Genomic DNA, 7,995 nt, shown 5'->3' with positions numbered 1-7,995 from the left:
AAAGAAAGAAAGAAAGAAAGAAAGAAAGAAAGAAAGAAAGAAAGAAAAGAAAAGAAAAGAAAAGAAAAGAGAAGAAACTGACTTGGGCCAGAGTTCTGTTTAAATCCTGGACTCCATAAGCCCCTACTTTATCCAGAAGACCATAATGGTATTTTATGTCCTTTGGTATCTGTGTAATCTCAAATATTTATCCAAACAATGCTCATAGTCTAGTTTTTCTTTTCCCCAGAATAGTTACCTTTGTAAATAACACAGCTACCTGGGAAATTCTGAATTTCCCTCATAAATTTATGAGTTGATATTGCAAAGATCTTTGTCAGTGGAATCTGGCCTTTTTTCAAGCAATGGGTGGTGGTGTGTGAACTTATATCTGAAAACTGAGTGAAGCAATAGAATTTTTCCAATGCAGAGTCTAACTTCAGACTTTTGCTCAATTGATGTTGTATTTCTGTTTTTGTTATTGTTGTTGGTAACACAAATAAGATACTACTATATTTGGTTGATCATCTATCATATACTGTGGGACACCATATCTATTAGTTATGCCCAGAAATTATGGAACAAAACACCCTGATTGCTTTCCTCTAGCATGCTGACTCTTTGCCAGCACAGACAATTTAGGAAAATCTGGGTATTCAATATTCTTAATTCTGCTGCATATTTTGAGTAATTATATCTAATTTGTCTCTGCAAGTCATGTGTTTCAAGATGGTATCTAGCCTTGTTTATTCCCATTATTCTCATTGATGCTAAGGAACCCAGTTTGATGGCATCTTCTTGTACCCTTTCATACCAATGTACAGATGGTAACTACCACTGAGATTCTCTAAGATGCTAGTATATTTTTCAGTGTGCATTTCTTATTGTAAAGGAATGTCCTCTGGGACCTCCTGGGAAACAGTTAATGGATAGGTTCTTTGGTCTTACATAATAAAACCATTCAGACTTTATCATTGCCCCTTCCTTACTACAATGTCAAAGCAGTACCAATATCTCTATTATTGTGGTTCATTGTTATATCCAATCTATGAGGAGCCAACCCAGAGGCATCCTTGAAGAGGTTAGATTCACCAAAAGATTAAAACTTGATCCCCATGTCAATAGGTTTTTTCCTACCCAGGCTTAAAATTTATCCCTTGAATTCTAACATCCTCAAGATCCTACACACTTTCCTCTGGTTCATGATGGCACACGTTAGCCAAATCTTATGATAGGGAGAATTTGATCTTCTAGCTCAGGCTGTGTTGAGCCCTTATATCATAATGTGGAGTGGAAGAAATGGAGAATGGAAAGAGCAGACGTGGTGGACTACAAAGCATCGTGTTTTAAGTCACTGGTCTTGATTGGGGTTTTCATAGGCTCTCCAAGCAAGAATAGTCTTTTTTCCTCTAGTATGCAGATTCTTTGCTGGCACAGAGAATTTGGGGAAATCTGATTCTTCAAGAGTGCCAAGTTTGCCAGTCCTAATATCTCCATCCTAAGTCTCAGGCTTATAGTCTCTTATGAAGATCTTGTCTCTGACAGGAAACTGTTAAGGCTATATATCCTTTATTGGTCTGCCACACTTACAATTAGATGTTGGGTCTCATTCCAGAATAATGTAATTTGCAAACATAGGTGAAAATGTCCTTAGAAGCTGCCACATAACACCTTTGGTTTTGACAGTATGCCTTGAATTGATCATTACCAAAACTGAACTAGTCATTTTCTTTTTTCAGTGTATCCAAAGCAGTTTACAATAGCCAGACAACTCCACAATCCTTAAAATTTTCATTGTCTCTTCCCATTCAAGTGTAACAGTTTTGGCATAACTCAACACCTTTTCTTCCCCCATACCTTCATTTACCTTCTTCATAGGTGTATGATGGTTAGTCTTATGTATCAACTTGATGGGTCATGATGCACAGATATGTGGTCAAACATTCTTCTGGATGTTTCTATGAAGGTGTTTTGGGGTGAGATTAACATTTAAATTGATGACCTTGAGTAAAAAGGGTTGCCCTGCATAATGTGAGTGAGTTTCATCCAATCAGAGCAAATGACTGAGCTCCTTCAAGCAAAAATGATTCTATCAACAGGCAGCCTTTGGACTTGAACTGCAACCCTAGATATTCCTGTCTCTGTCCTGACAACTCTTGGACTTAAACGGCAGCATTAGTTCTTCCTGGGTCTCCAATATGCTAGCCCACCCTGTATATTTTGAACTGGACCACTTTAGGATGTCAGAAAGAGAAAAATAGGAGGTCCCCATCTCTAGTCTCCCACTACCTCCACCAACAGAACCACTGATTAAGCAACTACCTGTGAATGAGAGTATCTTTGTGAAAATTTTAAAACTCAGGGCAACATTACAGCAAAATAAACGAGAAAACCACACTAAAATGGGTAAGAGGAATACTTTATCCATTTCACCTATCCCTCAGGACACCATGGCACAGAATCAAGAAGGATCCCCTAGGCCCACAATTTCTTATATAAGGGAAAAAGAGACCAAGATGAACATCCAACTTCCTCATCATTTGACACTGACTTAGTGGACCCATTTCTGCCTCAACTTATGAAGAACATTGGAGGAATTATGGCTGACCACCTAGGAGCAGCTAGGAGTGAATAAAAGGAACAGAACTTCTAGATGCTAGCAAGTGCATATCTTGGCACTAGCTCTTTGACCTCTTGACCTCCACCAGTGGCTTTACAGGGACTGTGTAACTGCTGCCCCCCAGGTTTTTACCAGCTTTTCCCAGCCACGGAGCCTCCCCTGGCTCTGCAAACGTCATAAGATCAAGAGCTCCACAAGACACTCTATCCAAAGATGGAGGCTGTCAGAAGTCTCTGTCCCACTGGGGAGCCCTGCCAGCTGCCTTGCAAATGAAGAGCCCTCTCTACTAACCTTGCTCAATCACAAAGCCCTGTTAGGCTCTTCCAACCGTGTAGTCCCATAAAGAGCCTGGCCCCATTATAAAACCTTCACCTGACCCAGGAACCTTCCTACCAGCCCTACCAAGGAGCCCCATCAGTAGCTTTGTCCCACCTTGGAACCCTACCAGTATGACTGTGGAGCCCTACTGCTGGTCCTGCCCAACTAACAAAACCCATCAATAGACTCACTACACTGTGAATCCCTGCCAATGGCCTTGCCTAACTGAAAAGCCTCTCTAGCCAGCCTCTCCTGACTGTGGGGCCCCAGCAGCAGGCCTGCCCAACCATGGAACACTGATAATCCATCTGACCACAGATGCTGACAAAAGATCCTGCACAAACTTGGACTCCATCAGCAGGCCCTATTTATCTGTTCATGGCCTCCAGTAAAAGGTTCCATGTGATTATGGACACCACAACTGGCTCATCTAGAATCCTAAGCCAGGTGACTGGTGAATGCCTTTCTCTGCTAAAGCCAGCCTGTAAAGACAAGAAACAGTGACCATATCTTTAAATGTACAAATACCAGTGCAAGGATACAAGGATCATGAAGAATCAGGAAAGCATGACACCACCAAAGGAAACTAATAAAGCTTCAGTAATTAGCCGTACATATATGAAGATATATAAACTAACTGATATCAAAAAGAAGTTGCATGAACTACAAGAGAACACAGATAAACAACTAACTGAAATCAGGAAAACAATATATGAACAAAATGAGAAGTTCAACAAATAAACAAAAGCCAAAAGAACAAACAAACAAACAGAAATCCTAGAGCTGAAGAATGCAGTGACAGAACTTAGAAATTCAATACAGAGCTTCAACATCAAACTCAGTCAATTACAAGAAAGAATTCATGAACCCAAAAATAATTCATTTGAAATTATCTGGTCAGAGAAGCAAGAGAAAAAAAGGAAGAAAAATAAAAATAGGAGCCTACAAAATGTATAGAACATCATTAAAAGAAACAATATACCTATTCTGGGAGTCCTAGAAGAAAGAAGAGGTAAAGAAGGAAGAAAGTCTTTTCAAAGAAATAATGACTAAAAACTTCCCAAATCTCCAGAGGGCAATGAACAACCAGATTCACAAAGCCTGAAAGTTTTCAAATAGGGTGAACCTGAAGAGGTCTATGCCAAACACATTATAATTAAATTATCAAAAATCAAAGATAAAGAGAAAATTCTGAAAAGAGCAAGGGAAAAGTGATTCATTACATTCACGAGAATCCTCATGAGACTATTAGCAGATTTCTCAAAAGAAATGCTACAGACAAGGAAAGAGTGGGATGATACATTTAAAGAACTGAAAGAAAAAAATGCCAACCAAGAATACTATACACAATGAAACTGTCCTTCAAAAATGAAGGAGAGATAATATCTTACCACATAAACAAAAACCCAGGGAATTTTCCACCACTAGAACTAGCTTATAAGAATTAGCCTTGCCAGCCCCCATAACCATATAAGCCAATTCTTCAAAATAAATATCTTTCTATAGGCATACATACATCCTATTTGTTGTTTCTCTGGAGAATCCTGACTAACATAGATGAGACTCTACTTTTATACCACTAAAGGGCAGAAGATATATCCATCCTCTTAATACCAGGAACAGGATTATTACTTTTTTAACAGCATATACCACTCCAAAATCCCATCCAGAATGTGTTCTTTAAAAGGATACTCCCAGAACCAGTTGTTTTAGCATGGGTTCTCCACAAATCACAGTCTAGGACAGAGGTGTGTGCAAGGAATTTATTTGTGAAGTAAGCCCAGGAAGTAGGAGTTCAGTATAGGGTTTGTGAAAGAGGGGAGTAAATAAAGTTAATACAAAAAAATGAACAATGGATTTGGCTTCTCCTGCAAGCAAGTTAGTGTCATTTCTTGCCAGAAGATCTGACAAGTCTTATGAAATGAGTCATTAGGCACTGACTCCCAACCAGTGTTGGCCAAAGAGTGGTCCTATGGGCTTGGAGTACCCACACATCCATGTTCCACACATGTCCATGTTGGATGGGTTCTCTGTTAGCATCAGTAAGCTTTGGCACAGGAAGGGACAATTAAACACAGGGCTGAAGTGAAATGCTCTCAGGTTATATCTGCATAAGGTTGTTAGAAACCTGCACAGAATGGATTGCCAGAGCAGTGGCTGGGGCTGAGATGTTTTAAAGTATTATACAAAAGAAGTCTGTATAACCTTCAAGAAACCTAAAAGGGAATCAACTAAAAGTGTTTTTAAATGGGAATATGGACTAAGATGTAGGATAGCAATAAGGAGGAAGAGATTTCATTTTCATTTTATATCCTTTTGGGTTTTTTTTGTTTTTTTTTAAAGGATTTTTTTTTCAACGTTTTTTTTTTTTTTTTTTTTTTTTTTTTGGGACAGAGAGAGACAGAGCGTGAACGGGGGAGGGACAGAGAGAGAGGGAGACACAGAATCGGAAACAGGCTCCAGGCTCCGAGCCATCAGCCCAGAGCCTGACGCGGGGCTCGAACTCACGGACCGCGAGATCGTGACCTGGCTGAAGTCGGACGCTTAACCGACTGCGCCACCCAGGCGCCCCTCCTTTTGAATGATAGATATGGTTATTCTTTTTTTTTTTTTTTTAAGTAGGTTTCATGCTCAGCACAGAGCCCAACATGGGGCTTGAACTCATGACAATTCTTCACTCCTGTGCAGGTAAAATAAAAAACCAGTGCTTCCTCCTTCAGTGTGTTTCTTCTGTGTGCCTATTTTACTTTCACACTACTTCCAACACTCACAACACTTCTGACACCACATGTGTAGAGATTTTTCCCCATAACAAGCAGTTCTTTGCAATACTAGCTTGGTGTCCCACAATTTAACTCAATTCTGACACTATCTGGAGACAACTGTCAGATCCCACAGGTTAAGGGCACATTCCCACAAAACTGCTCCCTCCCCTTCCTTCAGACGCCAATCACAAGTCTAGTTTGTCACCTGTGCTTCTGACACATTGGCTATAAATCTGAAGTTCCCACAGCCCCCTCCCAGGGTTCAATTAATTTGCTAGAGTGGTTCAGAGAACTCAGGAAAACTGTTTACTTACTGTTTACCAGTTTATTATAAAAGGATACAGATGAACATCCAGATGGAAGAAATGCATAGAATAAGGTATGTGGAAAAGAACACAGAGCTTCCATACCCTTTCCAGGAGTGTCAGTGTCCCTGTACTCCCTCCTGTTCACAAACCCAGAAGCTCTTCAAAGCCCTTCCTTTTGGGTTTTTATGGAGGCTTCATTACTTATGCATGATTGACTAAATCATTGATCATTGGTGATTGAATTCAATCTCCAGCCCCCTTCTCCCTGGAGGTGGGGAAGGGATGGGACTAAAAGTACCAACCCTCTAATCACATTGTTGGTTCCTCTGGCAACCAGCCCCCATCCTCAGGTGAGGTCCAACTGTCACCTCATTAACATAATAAAAGACATCTGTGTTTCCTTCCTCATTCATTACAACCTGAGCTCAAGAGTCCAACACTTAACCCACTTAACCCACTTAACTGACTGAGCCACCCAGTTGCCCCAGATATGGCTATTCTTAATCACGTGAATATGTTATTTTGTTAATGTTTATTTTATTTTTGAGAGAGACAGAGAGAGAGAGAGAGAGAGACAGAGCATTAGTTGGGGAGGGGCAGAGAGGAAGGAGACACAGAATCGGAAGCAGGATCCAGGCTCCAAGCTGTCAGCTCAGAGCCTGACGCAGGGCTTGAAATCACAAACCTCAAGATCATGACCTGAGCCAAAGTCAGGTGCTTAACTGACAGCCTTCCAGGTGCCCCAATATGTTATTTTTTTAATTAAATACTAGGTAAATAAAATATGATTTCCTTCATATCATTTCTTCAATGTTTCTTACATGATTTGGGTATAAAATCTAACCTCTGCCTTCAGAATACAAATTGATGTTTCTCTCCAACCTCATCTTTTGCCCCTGCCTTCTTCATACCCTACCCTCCATACAGAATAGTTTATGTATTTCAACTGTGTCATGACGTCTCCTATTTGTCATACTTTATACATGTGTCTTACCCTCAGTAGACTGTCCTTGTTCTCATTTCCTTTAGCTGATAATAATAATAACAATACTAAAATTAAGAATATGATTTATTTTTAATATGCCAGGTGAGGCACATTTTTTGTTGTAATTCCTGCATGTTTTTCTAGATACATTTCATATCAAGACTCTCCAAAGATCTCTCATCTCCAAACTAATCTAGATTTGATGATTTCTTCTGAGACCCATAGAATTCTTTACATACTTCTCTCAGAAAAAAATATTTTTATTCTACTTTATTGTAATTATCTTCTTGCCCATTTTCTCACTAGGTTGTGAATGTTGATCTCCTTTAGGATAGAGATGTGTGATCCTAATGTGCGTAGCACATAGTACAATGTTAACACTGAAAGTTGGATACTTTATTCTTGTTGTAGTTGAGTAGTATTCCATTGTGCATATACACATCAGTCGATGGACACTGGGCTGTTTACACAATTTGACTATTGCACATAATGCTGCTATAAACATAGGGATATATGTATCCCTTTGAATTAGTTTTTTTTTTTATTATTCTTTGGGTAAATACCTAGTACACAATTGCTGGATCGTAGGGTAGTTCTATTTTTAACTTTTTGAAAACCTCCATACTGTTTTCCAGAGTGGCTGCACCAGTTTGCATTCCCACCAACAGGGCAAGAGGTTCCCCCCTTCTCCACATCCTCGCCAGCACCTGTTATTTCTTGTGTTTTTCATTTTAGCCATTCTGACAGGTGTGAAGTGATATCTTGTTGTAGTTTTGATTTGTATTTCCCTGATGCTCAGTGATGGAGCCAGAGAGTACTATGTTCAGTGAAATAAGTCAGAGAAAGACAAATGCCATATGATTTCACTCACATATGGAATTTAAGAAATATATGAGCAAAGAGGGGAGAAAAAGACCGGGGGCAAACCAAGAAACAGACTCTTAAGTGTAGAGAACAAACCAATGGTTATCACAGTGGAGGTGGTGCACTTTAAGGAGTACACTTGTGATGAGCACCGGA

This window comes from Panthera uncia, chromosome C2 (genome assembly GCF_023721935.1).
Source record: "Panthera uncia isolate 11264 chromosome C2, Puncia_PCG_1.0, whole genome shotgun sequence".
NCBI lineage: Eukaryota > Metazoa > Chordata > Mammalia > Carnivora > Felidae > Panthera > Panthera uncia.
The sequence above is the reverse complement of the archived record's forward strand: the minus strand, read 5'-3'. Positions refer to the sequence as shown.